Raw genomic sequence first — 14424 nt, forward strand, 5'->3', positions numbered from 1 at the left:
TTGCTGTAGGAATGTTGCTTACCTTACGTTTTGCAGGTGACCGTTTATACTGCTTGGCACTTTTGGAAAAATAAACGCAATCTTAGATGCAGTATTAAATGACTTAGGAATATGCAAATCCAGCTGTGTCCCAGAACACAATATTTTTCAACAGCAATATGGGATGTGCTCATGGGCAGAAAATAATGACACATATATATTTTGGTTATTATATGTTATATTATATTACCTTTGTCTTCTGTGCTAGAATACTTTTTTTAAGGCTTGTTTCCACCTGCTGTGTTCTTTAACTCTGTATTTCTTCTGATTGGAGGATTTTAAATTAAGGAATATAATTTATATATATATATCATTTAAGGAAGATAAAGCAGTAGAGGAGAATGTTTATGGGCTGCGAGACGGTGAGACGTGTCGGAAAAAGAATAACAGAGGTCAAATGGCATCACTTTGCCTGTTCAAAGTCATGTTCTTCCACGTCTGTTCTCACCCTTGGGCATATGGTGCCTTAAAAGGGGGAGAAATGTTTGATCGCCCCATAATACAGACCAATCTTTATTTTGTGAACCTAATGGGATTTTCACCAACTGTCCGGTGGCATTGGGAGTGGTGTTGGGAATACTGCTGGGAAATAGAATGGTTGTCAACAGGAAGACCGGAATACACACACATGTGAGAGGCTGTTCGGTGTCTGCGACTTTAAGGAGAACATGTTTTGAGCTGAATCCTCTTCCTTCCCTGTCTCGCCTCTTGCTGCTGGTGGAGACACGAGGCCTCTGCTGTGCTTCCAGCTCCTGGCATTGCACACATGTGACTTGAAGGATGACGGCAGGAGCAGCACCGGCAGACACACACACACACACACACACACACGCACACACACACGCACACACGCACACACACACGCACACACGCATGAGCGCGACCCCTCTTCTGGGACGGAGACCAGCACATGTGCCCAGTCTTGTGATGCGGCAGGGGCAGGACTGTCAGGAAAGGTCAGGTTGAGAGAAGAGCCGCTCTGTGTTGGTTTTAAGAGCTCGAAGAGCTGCCCGTCGGTCTCCAAGTGTTTTTCTGTGTCACTTGTGTTCTTAGTGAAGGCTTTTTGGGGGTTACGAATGCGCAAAGGATCTGACACCAAGTGGCTGGGCTATGTGGGGGACACCTGCAGAAACTGGTGCCATGTAGGGTCCTCAGGGGTTCCCTGTCCATGATGCTCCACTCGGACTGTCGCCTGACTGCACAGGCCCAGGCAGAATCGGCCTCCTGCAGCTGACGTCTCTTGGTGGCCTCGGGCTTCTGCACAGCACCTCCTTCTGTCCTGGATGTCTGCTGTCTTCCTCAACAGGGTACCTGCGGGAAAGCGCTGTGAAGTCATTCTTCCCCATTAACATGGACCAAGACTACAGGACCCCGCCCTGGATGGGACTCAGTTTCTAGATTCTACAGGACTCTACATATTCCGTCCTTCGGATGAGACGTAAAATTGAGGTCCTGACTCTCTGTGGTCATTAAAAATCCCAGTACGAGTAGGGGTGTAACCCAGGCGTCCTGGCCAAATTTCCCATTGGCCCTTACCAATCATGGCCTCCTAATAATCCCCGTCTCTGAACTGGCTTCATCACTCTGCTCTCCTCCCCACTGAGAGCTGGTGTGTGGGGAGAGGACTGGTGCATCATCCAGGTGGGGCTGCACACTGGGGGTGGAGGGGATCCCCATTACCAGTAAAGCTCTTTGAGTGGAGTGTCCAGAAAAGCGCTATATAAGTGTAAGCAATCATTATTATTAATTATTATTACAGTCCATCCACGATGTGATCCTCCCCTCCTGAGCATTCGTCATGTGCTCCAGCAGCAGTGCCTCAGGCTGCACTGACCGGAGCCATCAGAGTAAGCTACAGCGCCTTGATCACAAATTATTAGTGCCCACAGTGGGGTGTTCTGCCCGCGGGGCGTCAGTCCTGTCTCCCAGGCTTTCTGTGTTTTCCTTTGTAATTTGTGCCAATAACGTCACACCAGCTCTAAACCGATCCCCCCGCCGCTACACCCAGGGTTCGTCTCGTGTATCGAATGTCACTGCAGCTGGGCTGCCCTGGCCAGTCTTGTCCTTCACGTCACGGCTGTGGGCTCTTTTCATCCGGCTCAGTCCCCCGCCCGCCGCCCCCTCCCAGTACGTCCCTTCGGTAAACATCATCACTAAGATTAGAATTCATGTGGCATTAAGTCACAGTGCTCACCGGTGTCCCAGGAGGCCTGTCCCCGCGACCCCAGATACCGGAGCACACATTTCCCAGCCTTCGCCGGCGACTCCGACACGAGGCGGCCTCCAGAATCACTTAGTCTCGCCACGTCCCTCTTCCGGGGGGAGCGCGCTCCGGCCACGGAAAGCTCATGCATCCCAAATGCCGCACATTGTCCCTCTTTGAATTTCCAGCTCAGGATACAGAGTAGAGCAATCATCTCCCGCTGTTTGTCCCCAGTCCCTCCTGGGAAATCCCCCACCCCCCCCCTCCATCGTCCACAGAACTGCGGATCGCCGTGCGAGGCCGGCTGGTGATTCATTTCATGCCGGCCTCAGAGGGGGCGCCGCTGCCCACCGCGGGGATACCGTCGGCTAATGGGGGTGATGGCAGCCTCTCCGCCCACGCGGCTCCCCGGCACTCACGGAGTAAAGGCATATGTCCCTGGCTGAGATTATAAATTAAATCGACATCAAATCACCAGACCCGCCGAAGAGTGGCTCTAGCACTGGAACAGTACTGCTATTGGGACCAGAATAAAGGACAATGAAATGTGACCTATTCAATTACCCAGACCACTGTTTAATGGCTGGAAGGTTGCTGGTTCGTATCCCGCGGCCGGCAGAGGAATCTGTTGGGCCCCTGAGAAAGGCCCTTCACCCCAGCTGCTCCAGGGGCGCTGTATAAATGGCTGACCCTGCGCTCTGACCCCCAGCTTCTCTCCCTGTCTGTGTGTCTCATGGAGAGCAAGCTGGGGTCAGCGAAAAGACACATTCCTAATACAAGAAATTGGATATGGACAATAAAGTGATCTGATCTGATCTTAAGGAAGGTTTTCCCTGAAAATACCTTATTTAAGAAAATCAAAAAAGGATGAGCTGCTGTTCGAGCTCCATAAGGAGCTCTGACCTTTCGGCGACTTTGCTGTTGTGCACCCTGGGAAGGCAAGGGCTACGAAGCACATGGCGTCAGCTAACGCAACGGAAACATTAGCGTCGCCAGTGAGCCATATGGCACCCTGTGTGACCCCCCCCCATGTCCTGTACCCCCATGCTCGTCAATACCGATTACGCACTCTGCTTACTGCGCGCACAACAGCCCTGCTCACCTTATCCCTGCGGGGTCAGGGGGTCATCCACAATCCCTCCTGCCTGCACTGTAAGCTCCTTCATCGGGGAAATCGTGTTCCTGAAGCCCAGGCTCGGAAGGCAAACTGACTGGCAGAAACTGAGGGTTTATTAACGGTCACTGAACTGAACAGAAATATCCAGGCCCTTCTGGGATAGCTGAGGACAGCAGTTCACAAGGGAGAACTTGGGGGTCTCGCCTCCGAGCCTGCCTTTGATCTGCAGCCTAATTCTGTGCCTCACTGGAGAGCTTTGTCACTGGTGAAATAGAGCTTCTCCGCAGGAAAGTGGTAGTGCAAGCTCTACACAACTCTCCATCTGCCTGCAAGTATGTGTATTCATTGTTACTGGGTTTGTTTATTTGGCCTCTTTCCTAAATTCTTATTTTTCTTCCCTCTTGTGTGTTTTTTCCATCTGCATATATGCATGTATACACTTATACCCTAGTGTTCTAACCCTTATGTCCTAGCATTTGTGTAAAATCAGAATTGCCATTAGAAATCCCACCTAAATCCAGCTGTCAGGGTTCATCCCTGCACACACATCTCTGCACACATTACCCCAGTGCTCAGAACCCTGCACTGGCTCCCCGACAGATTTTGAAATGATTTAGAGATAGCAGCATTGTCATTATTCCTTGTGTTTACGCAGAGAACATTGGCTGGTGCTGTTTGCTCTGCAGCCTGAAAATCCAAAGCATCTAATCAGGAAAGAGGCAAAGCCATTTAACTATTTTACACACACGCAATTATACTACAACCATGGAAAATCATGGTACACCAAAGTAGAGGCACAGTGTATGTTTTTTTAATTGCAACACATGCTGTCACGTTACATTTCAAAAGATGCGCGTACTGTATACTGAGCATCAAAGGAAACCCACCTCTTCCAGCTGTAACAAATTTGTAAATCCACCATCAGGAAAATGACTTATTTTTTATTTTCCTAAAACAAAAAGAGAGTTAAGTTTCTTTTGATGCTCAGTATTGTGTTTCACTGCAGTGTAGAGGTATCCATGTTGTGTAGTGTGATTTGTGGAGGATTGTATATGCATTGGAGGGTGGCATGGTGGCGCAGTGGGCCGCATTGCTGACTCGCAGCACTGGGGCCCTGGGTTCAGTTCCTGGGGTGCTGTCTGCGTGGAGTTTGCATGTTCTCCTCGGGTTTATGGGGCTCTCCTCTGGGAGCTCCGGTGTCCTCCCACAGTCCAAAGACTGTCGGTTAACTGGCTTCTGGAAAACTTGGTCCTGGTGTGAGTGTGTGTGTTTGACCTGCAGGGGACTGACACTCCTTCTCCGGCTGTATCCCCCACCTTGTGCCCGTTGCTTGTTGGGATAGGCTCCGGCTCCCCCACTTCATCCTGTACTGGATACAGCAGGAAGAAGGTGGGCGGACGTATATACATTGTCTCTGTGCTGCAATAGAGGAATCTGGTGTGTTTGTATGTGGAATGTGAATGTTTGGCTTTGCTAGGTGCGAAGCCCTTGCCATTGCCATAAGGAACAGAGTTTTAAGATCTTTATAAAGTGTGTTTGCTGGGTTTCTAATAGAGTGGAATTTAATTAAACCACTTTGGCAGGTTGGTTCTTAAAATGCAAATAACTTTGCTCAATTACAATGTTAATTCTGCTCTCCAAGCGATCTCTTCTTCCCACTACCTGCAGGCCCTTTGCCAAGTGTTGGATTTTCTTTCTTTCTAGATCAATGTTTCATTTCAACTTCGCGGACACAGCGGCGTCCTCGGCTCACTGGGCTTTCGTCTCCGCTGATCAGGACTGGATCCGAAGCCTAGTCACCTGGAGAGGATCCTCTGTCTTCTCCAGCTGGGAGGGGAGCTGGTGATCCTCTGTTTAGGGTGAGTGGAGGCTCACCTTCTCACCCCGTGTGAAGAAATCCCCATTGTTATATATCAAATCAAATCAAAGTTTATTTATCTAATGCACAGCAGTACAGCATGGAGCAGTAGTTGCTGGCAACGAAATGTCTGTTCTACGAGCTCACCGGGGGGGGGGGGGGGGGTAAAAATCCTAATTCCTCACACTTCTGTAGCACTTTCCTGGACACTCCACTCACAGCGCTGTCCAGGTCATGGGGATCCCCTCCACCACCACCAGTGTGCAGCCCCACCTGGATGATGCACCAGTACTCTCCGTGGGGAGGAGAGCAGAGTGATGAAGCCAGTTCAGAGAGGGGGATTATTAGGAGGTCATGACAGGTAAAGGCCAGGGGGAGAATTTGGCCAGGACAGGACAGGACTCTTTTTGAGAAGTGCTCTGGAATTTTTTTTAGGTCCACAGAGGAACTCAGTTCCTTTTTTACAGTATAGTGTCCCCGTCACTATACTGGGGCATTAGGACCCACACAGACCGCAGGGTGAGCGCCCCCCACTGCTCCCTCTAACACCTTTTCCAGCAGCAACCTTAGCTTTCCCAGGAGGTCTCCCATCCAGGCACTGGCCAGGCTCACACCTGCTTTGTTTTAGTGGGCTGCCAGCTGCGAGTTGCAGGGTGATGTAGCTGCTGGCAGTTATGGGGGTGGGGGGGATTTATCCTTTAACACTCTGGATAGACAAGACACCCAACCTTCAAATTCATTCAGATACCAATTACTTGATATGGCCACTGTTTAATTAGATGGCTCAATTAATTGCCATGTTAATTAAACAATTAAACTGCTGTTTATGTGCAAATCCTGTAATGGACTGGAAGCTCCAGTGCTTCACTAATCCCTCTAGTAATTACAGTCGATTCCTTGTGCCCGGTGCTTGCTGGGATAGGCTCTGGCTTCCCAGTGACCCTGAACTGGATCAGGTGGTGAGAAGATGGCTGAATGTACCTGTTCTCCTGACAGTGTGGTGCATTAACAACAGCACCTCTGCCCTCCTCCTGCCTGACCTCACCCACACCTGGAAGCTCGGCAGGCTGATGTTCGATAGGCGCCGTAAGCTGCACTACCAGGAAGCGACCGGACCAGAAAATGCACTGCCAACCGGGTGTATCCCTGGGGATGAGGTGCTGTACCGAGGACCTGGTTTTTTATCAAGTGGCAAAGATCATTCGAAAGTGACAGATTGGCGTTGCTGGCCCGGCTGGTCCAGTCCAGCGGATGACTGGCGGGGCAAAGCAGCCGGGTCTGGGGTGAAGTCGAAGTGCTGATCGTTGGCACTGTCGATCCCCAGCATGCTCTGCGGTGAGGAGCGGGGCTTGGCGTGATCAGGGCTGGGATTATTTAACATGAGCGCGGCTTTAACATTCACTGCACCTGCCTGGCTAACGTGCATGGAGTCGGCGCCAGTCTGATCGCTCGCTCACGGGCCCCCTTGCCCGAAGCGGGGCGTGAGGGTGGCGGGCCTGGTTCGGGGTCTGTGGATCGGAACCAGCTGCCCTGACGGGATTGTCACGGCGTGGCTCGAGGCCCTCGTGTTGAAAGTTTGCCTTCGTTTCTGTTTTTGTTTTGTTTTGTGTTTTTTTTGCTCTACAAACTGGCAGCGGAATGAATGCTTGGCGTCCCTGTGATAGCGCCTCGATTCACAGGGAAGCGAGACGCTTTGTACTTCAGATCCAGCGAAAACCTCAAGTCGCATCAGAAGAATTATCGCGAACTGGAAAACAAAACGAGACGGAAAAACGGGGGGAAAACAAAATTGGCAACAGATGAAATGAAAACGGGTTGTTGTTTTTTTTTCTCCTTCTTCTCCAAGCTGCTCTTTGATATAAAGCCTCGCTGTGTTTTGGAATGACAGTAGCTGCGGCGCTTCCAAAGCCGAGCTGTCCGTCAGCCCTTTAGCCCAGGTGCGACTGATCCCTTCTTCCCCGGCCTGGTCCTGCCGCTGACGCCTTACTGCCCCCTTTGCGCCGGGCAGAGCAGTGGCGCCGAGACGGGGCGCTTCGTCTGGAAACAGAACTCGACGGGAGCGAAGGTGACCTGAAGGGTTAATGGCAGGCGGGGTTGAGAGAAGAGGGGGCGGTCGCCGGCGAGCTGCTATTGGCCGGGCGAGCCGCCCGCGCGCGCGTCAGGGAGGGGGGGGGGGGCGTGTCCGCGGAGCGGGGCGCGCGCCGCCCCCCCCCCCTCCGGTGTCGCTCCAGCCGCGAGCCAGCGAGCGAGCCGAGCTCTGGAAACCAGCGGCGCGCTCGGTGCGCAGTCGTTCGCTTGCAAAGGATTACAACCCCAGCGCCCAGAACAGCCGACTCGAACCTTGTTTCGCGGGTGCGGCTTTTTAATTATTATTATCATCATCATCATCATCATCACCGCTGTTGTTGTGCATATGTGGAGACGGGAACGCTGGATTGTTTGGCTGGGATCGGAGGAGAACTCTCCGCCGACGGATCCGTCAGCTCGGGCTAGGTGAGTGAGGCTTCTCCCCCTGCGAACTGCGTGGGGTCACTTCGCCTCCCCCCGGTGGCTGCTCTCAGGTTTTGGGGGGCATGCGGGGGGTGTGCCTTCAGATTTGTTGTCGTTGATCCCTGAGAGCCACGACCGGAGGAGAACTTGTAGTGTTGTTGCTGCTGCTGCTGTAACTGCACAGGGTTTGAGGACTGTAGTGTACAACACGGCAGGAGTTTTTTTTTTTGTTTGTTTCTTGATTCCGGGACTGGGGGGTAAATAAACACCCTTGCTCCTGGCTTCGTACCTGACGGGGTCTGCCGGCGCAGGTACGGCACTGCCTGTCCGCGCTCGCCGGAGGAGCCCCACTGAGTAACACCGAGAAACAAACACGAGACTTTTACCACCGATGCGGTCTGGCGAGCGCGCGGGGTCCGGATTTCGCAAGTTGCTGGACTTGTAGTTATTTTATCGTCTTATAAAATGTCCCCGTATCCCTCTTGGCAAGGACTGCACGGGTATTGCAAGCCAGTCGCTGTCCGCGCTGGTGTTCGCGATCGCATAATTGCTTCGCCGGTCCCCCCTGAACTTCCATCGCTGTGGCTGTCGGATGATGATGTTTCCTAAATGAACGTGCTTCTCCGGGGACGGGGGGCTTGTTGGATCCCCCGGGTCGTGCTCCTTCGTCGTGTCTCCGGGTGTTGCCGGGCTCCGCGGCACCTTAATCAGGGGAGAAGCGGCGTTCGGGGTTTCGGGGTGAAATGCACGATCACCACGGCGTCTTCTCCGGGAAAGCAGAAAGTTAGTTCACGGAGCGCGTTGCAGCGAGATCAGCTTTAATTAGCCTTAGGTGCCAAAATTGCATTTCATCTCCCTAGTTTGCAGATACGCTTTGTTGCTAAACCGCGATATCGCCCAGTCCCGTTTCCCTGCGCAGGCAAGGGCACTGCCGAGCGCTTCCTGGTCGGCACTGGGCTGAGCTGCAGTTTCTCCGGCGTTCGCCAGCGATGCCCCGCGCCCCAGTGGCTTCTCTGTGTTCAGCGCTGTGAAGACGGCGTGCTCCTTCCCCCCCACACCACGGAACTTGTTTTAAACAGCGGCTCCTGTCTGCGGTCATCGCGCCGCCGGCCCGCCGGGAGACAGGTGTGTGCCGGCGGAGGTCGCGCGTTCGAGATCGCTTGATGCAGCCTGAGGAAAGACACCACCTCGATACCCTCGCCGTCTCTCGACGGCTTCTGCTTCGGGTTGCGAGCGGTCATTTGGCCGGAAAACGGTCTGACAACAGCAGGACACGGGGACCGTCCCCTGAGCCGATCGTGCGATCGTACGAGACGTGTTCCGGCAAGGGGGTCACGATTGCTGGATTCAGTGCCACCTCGCACCCTGTGGACAGCCTACATTTCGGGCGCTCGCAGACGGTTGTGCATGATGTGCTTTCAAACGAGCGGATTCCGGTCTGGAAACGGAGACGCTGGTTGCCCTGCGCCTTCCTCGTGAAAGACTATGAATGACTACGACTACGTATGACAATACAATATGACAATACAATAATGACAATGACTACGAATGACATGATCACAAGCTTTTCATCGGCTTCCTCTTCAAAAGTTCAGCGCTTGCACGGACGCGTGAGATTGCGCCGCGTACCTTGGACAGATGTGCAGATCTGTACGATTCTGTCTCGGGCCCCTGAAACCCTTTGTTGTGGCTGCGCGAGTCACGCTGGTCTCGGTCACTGTCGTGTCGTCTCTCCTTAGAACCCGCAGCCTCCCCGTGTAGTGGAGTCATTCATTACAAGGCAGTGCTCATTGGCAAGAAGACATTTGACAAGCCCCAAACCGCTTAAAAGTTTGAGGTGATTTAACAAAGAAAAACGCGTATCTTGCCCTTTTTTGTAGTTTACTGAGCACTCGATGCTCTACCGATCTTTCCTGGCGAGCACTGTTCATGATCATCACAACAGCATCTTGCAGCCGCTGACAGTGTCGCCCGTGAGAGAGAACCTGATTTATTAGTATATTCCCGCACGCTGTGGCTGAAGGACCCCTGGTCGCCCCGGTGTTAGAGAGGGGTTGTTCCTGCGCTGGTAGGTTATTGTAGTGGAAGACCGACATCGGATCTCTCAAGGCTGTAGCTCTCCCCGAGAGATGTGCCCGGCGCAGACTCTGGCGTCTGCAAATACTCCGAGGAGCGAGTGATATTTACTTTTAATATATTCTCCGCTTCTGCCTCTCAGTCCGACCTGACGTGTAGTTGGTGCGGCTTCGCCCCCAGCACAGGTGGAAACTGTTGCAGCGCGTGCTGTTCTGTCTTAATTGCATTGCAATTAGCTCGTTGTTGCTATTCATTTGTCTAAAGCTTCTGTGCAAAGCGACTTAAAAGATGCGCCGATTTATACGACCCGGTGTCCCGCCGGTGCAGTAAGAACACCCGATGTTTCGAAACGCGATTCCTAAACCTTCAACTCGCCGCTCCCTCGCGCTCGAGTCCGGCTTTGCTTGTTTGCATTTCGTCCTGTATCCACCTGCTGATTGACCGGGATCGCCCGGACCGCGCCCCACGGGGGAGTGTTTTTAATTAATGTGCCCCCCCCAGGGTTGAAAGTTCCGCTGCCCTGTGCTCGCGAGCTCGCGTGGCTGCTGAACCCGACTCTACAGACGCGGTCCGCGCGCTGGAGGTGCTCGGCCGAGGGGTCCCGCTCGCGCACGCTTCCAGAGTTACCCTGTGGCTCGTCTCGCGTTGCTCGCGGCAGACAGGCACGGGAGGTGTTACAGGTGAGGCTCATGCGCGCTTTGTACGACGAGTTCCTCTTGCCTCTTCCCCCGTACTCCGGTGACATCGCCGAGGATGTCAGGGGCGACTGGGCCACAGAGGGGAGCCGTCACCCCGGGACCCAGGGGCTCTGCTGATGAACTGTAAGGACAGTGAGTCCCAAGCGTCCTAAACAATAGACTCTCCCTCGCAGTTCCCGAACCAGCTCATGCAGCGGTCCGTGTCACTTTCGGTACCTGGCAACCTCTGAAAAACGAAAAGGGGCGTTTATCCGCTCTGTCGGGTATTTATGGACGTGTGTGCATGAAACCCGTCATGTAATATTCAATATTGTGCTTGTTTTTCTCCGTGTGCTGCGGTGACATCAGGCACCACGAGTCTTCAGCGTGGAGGGCTGATGTTGCAGGACTGTCTCGGAACCGCAGCTCGGCGCTGGTACTTTCCCTCATCTTATTTACCCAAGAAGGAACATGAGTAAATAATATCCTCACCATTGCGCTTTGGTAGTGGCACATATCGGTAACGGCGTCTCGGTTCTTTTACTGGTGGTTCTCCGGCGCTTGTGTCTGCAGGCAAGCGGCTGAACAGCGGACCTTCTAATCCGAAACGCTTGTAAAGCAGTCAAAAGACGAGCGCCTCAGGGGCGTCGGAAGCCTTTTTTTTTTTGGTGGTTGTGTTCGTAGTTCTGAAGTAATCGATTCCGCGTTAACGGGGTCTCATTAGTCTGAAAAACTTCCTGCAGCAGTGCGTACGGCGCGCGCGACGACAACAACACTCCCTCGCGCTGGAGTAGAGCCGAGCGCGCGCCGTCGGGCCTCGGCGTGCCAGGCGGGCGGGACGTGTCACCGGAATTTAATTAAGAAACGTTAATTGCTTCATTCGCATTCTGGCACCGGCCCCACAGTGTTTTATTTTCGTTTTGTTTTTAATTCACCGCACCACCATTTTTAAAAGGTAAAGCAGGAGGAGGTCTCGCTGAATACGTTAAACGTTTTGTTTTAAAACTGTATTCTCAGGCGTTGTTTCTGCGTGTGTTTTTTTTTTATCCTACGTTTTATTTCGCGTTTATCGACCAAGTGTGGACGGGAAACGCACTGAGCTGATAACAGTAAACGAACATTTCGCCAGAGGAGAGTGAGGCATTTTGAGGTAAGTTTATATTGTACAAAACAAGAAGGAACCCGCTCGTTTCTCTCTCTTGACGAGTCTTGGAGTGTTTTGCAAATTAATTTAACCTTGTTTATTCCGGTGCCTCGTCGTTTTTGTTAGCCTGAAATGAAGGAGGTCGCGCCGTTTGGGGGGAAAAAAAACATTTTGGTGTCGGTTGTCATTGTTTTAATTCTTACAGGGCCTTAATAGTCAGAGGAATTAGAGTCCTGTTTCGACACCATTAAAATGGCCCCGTAAATCTGACTACAATTATTACTGTATTTGTATTTTTTCACGTCCTAAGCGTGAACGTGTACTTCGTCGCGTGCTTCATTTCAAAACAGGAATAAAAATATAAGTGAGATTTTTGAATGTATATATTATATATAAAACTGACGAACAGATTTCGTCAGAACCCGGAAAAGCGCGCGGGCAGTTAGACGTTCTTCGGCGTTGCGGTCGCGGCACGCGCTCCTCCGGGAGGTGTTCGAACGCCCGCGCGCCCGCTCGCTCGCTCGCTCGCAGCCCTGCGAGAACTGAAGCACAGAGACAGAGAGGAGGGGGGGGGGGCGTCTCCCCGGAAAATCGCACGCCCGAGCTCAGCACCCCCCGGGTCGCTGTGTGCCAATGCACACTCTCCGTTCGGCTGTCAAGTCCCCCCCCCTATCAAGCTCTCTTTTAAAAGCGGAGCTCTCCGCCAGCCTTCTCCGTGAGAGCGGCTCGTGCCCCCCCCCAGCATGGTGACGGAGCCGCCCGTTCGCACCCCGGCGCTGTTTAAAGGCTTCAGCCCAGGTCGCCCCGCGTCAACGCGTCTGTGGGCCGATGGGTGTGCATGTCCGACCGTCGCTGGGGCCTGCGAGGGGTCTGAGCGCAGAGCCTTCGTGTTACAGTGTCGGGGAGAGCCAGTGCCCTGTCCTCTTGCCCCCCGCTGGTTCCCTCAGCGCGGCCTGGAGCCAGGAGAGGCGACTTCCCAAGGTCAAGGTCGGCTTTGTTCCTGTGGAAATGTCTGGCGTGTGCCCCCCCCCCACCAACACCATCTTCTCTTTCTCTCTCTCCCCCCCCCCCCCCCCCCCCCCCTTCCTCCTCCTCCTCCTCCTCCTGCTGAGAGCGAAGTTCCTGAAAGAGGGGACCGGGAGGCGCCCACATCTCCACAAACCCCCCCCCAGTCCTCTGGCCTGGCGAGAAACCGCCTCGGCTCCTCACAAGGCACCCGTACGGCCGGGTCCTGTCCGCGCTCTCGCTGCGCCGGGGGCAGGGGAGAGGTGCCTGCTGCTGCTGCTGCTCTTGAATATGGATGGGCTTAGGGAGAGCGGCCCCGGATAATGAGGGACTTTGCATCTATTCCAGGGAATGTGGGGGGGGAGGAGACGGGCCGCGGGAGTCGTTGTCTGAGCGCGATTCTCTCTCTCTCTCTTCCTCTTCCTCTTCCTCTTCTTTTTTGTTGAGGAAGAGGAAGATCCTAGCGCATGACCCTGGTCATGGGCACGCTTCAGAAATGTGTTTTTCTTCTTGGTAGAATATGGCTGGGGGGGGCTGAGCCTCTTTGCAATCTCGTCCCTGCTGTAGGGCCCCTGTTTGGCAGCGAAGGCCCCGACCGAGTTCCCTCGGACAAGAAACGCCGCTCGACTAATCTCGAGATCAGTGCTGGGTGATGGGTTGCTCGGCCGGCGGGGGCCCGGTTCGGCCCGCGGGCCCCGATAGCGTGCCGTGGGCCTCGGGGAAGAAGAGCCGCGCCTCTAGACCCCGTCCCGGCTCTTCACGACCTGCGAGGCGCCCGAGAGCCCGCCTGGCGTCCGGCCTGAGCTGGGGCCCTGCTCGTCCGCCGGCCTGCTCGCCGCGCCCGGGGTCAGAGGGGCCGGCGGCGCGGAGAGGTCGAGGGGTCGCTCCGCGGTGCCGGAGCCTGGTGGCTCAAGAGCCTGGCTGCTGTCGCCTGCGTTCTCAGAGCTGAGACATCGCTGGGTTCTCTCCCCCCCCATAGTTTCAGTCTGAGTCTGACGCCAGGTTGTTCACAAACGGAGCGAGGCCGAGCGAACACTCGTGCCTGATGTCGGCTCTTAATTTCACACGAAACGGCAGGTACACAGGCGGCCCCCGTGCTCGTGGAGTCAGCCTCTCATGAGGGCCTCTGTGAGCTTTTTCTCGCGTCGGAGGCGAGGAGACATTTATCCGACCGGGGATCTTGTGGTAATTAACGAGCGGGTCACGTCGGGAAACACGCCACTCGTCTCTTTGCGTTTCCTTTGTCGGTGGAAGTGCGGAGAGGTCTTTTGGGTGGCGTATCGAGAGGAGAAAGAGAACGAGGAAATCGAGCTTATAATAACAGATACTCTCCGCTTTTGTAGGGGCGGCTTAATTAGTCAGGCCTGGGCTTTAACGAGACAGCTGTTAATTAGAAAAAGTTCACATGCTCAAGGGTCTAATTAAGTTCACTCTAAAGCTCAAGATTGCTCAGTGTGGCCTACGACAGTAGTCTTTTTTTTTTTCAAAAAGCCTTTATCATAGCTACTAAAATTAGTGCCTGTGCCTTTTTCTGGCACATTCTTTAGGTCCCGTGTTTGTACAGAAAAACAAATGACCGTTTGTGTGAGCAGCAATTTTTATATTGCTTAACAATTCCTCGTTGGTTATCATTTCATTATTTTGAAACATACACGCACGTTCACACCTGACAATTACAGTCTTTGACATTGTGGAGGTTAATTAGCTTTCCAGAATCTCTTAAGTCCACGTTGATCTTTTTTTTTTGTTGTTGTTGTTGTCTCAAGCTCAGCGCCTCCGCAAGATAAATGCTTTTGTCTCCGATTGCGTGAATGG

General features: G+C 53.4%; 1 protein-coding gene across 9 annotated transcripts in view; it reads left to right on the forward strand.

Moving 5' to 3' along the window:
- The first annotated feature begins 7422 nt into the window (after positions 1–7422).
- sema6cb (semaphorin 6Cb) overlaps positions 7423–14424 on the forward strand; it is a 123327-nt gene continuing 116325 nt past the window's right edge. For 5 of the 9 annotated variants that reach the window (XM_088621556.1, XM_088621555.1, XM_088621560.1 and 2 more), the window contains exon 1: positions 7423–7710. The gene's annotated coding sequence lies outside the window, so the exon portion shown is untranslated. Of the gene's footprint in view, positions 7711–7845; positions 8019–9335; positions 10464–14424 lie in introns of those variants that run through there. The other 4 variants (XM_088621563.1, XM_088621564.1, XM_088621558.1 and 1 more) reach the window with 3 other exon arrangements.

Source organism: Lepisosteus platostomus, chromosome 26, assembly GCF_059453375.1.
Source record: "Lepisosteus platostomus isolate fLepPlt1 chromosome 26, fLepPlt1.hap1, whole genome shotgun sequence".
Lineage (NCBI taxonomy): Eukaryota > Metazoa > Chordata > Actinopteri > Semionotiformes > Lepisosteidae > Lepisosteus > Lepisosteus platostomus.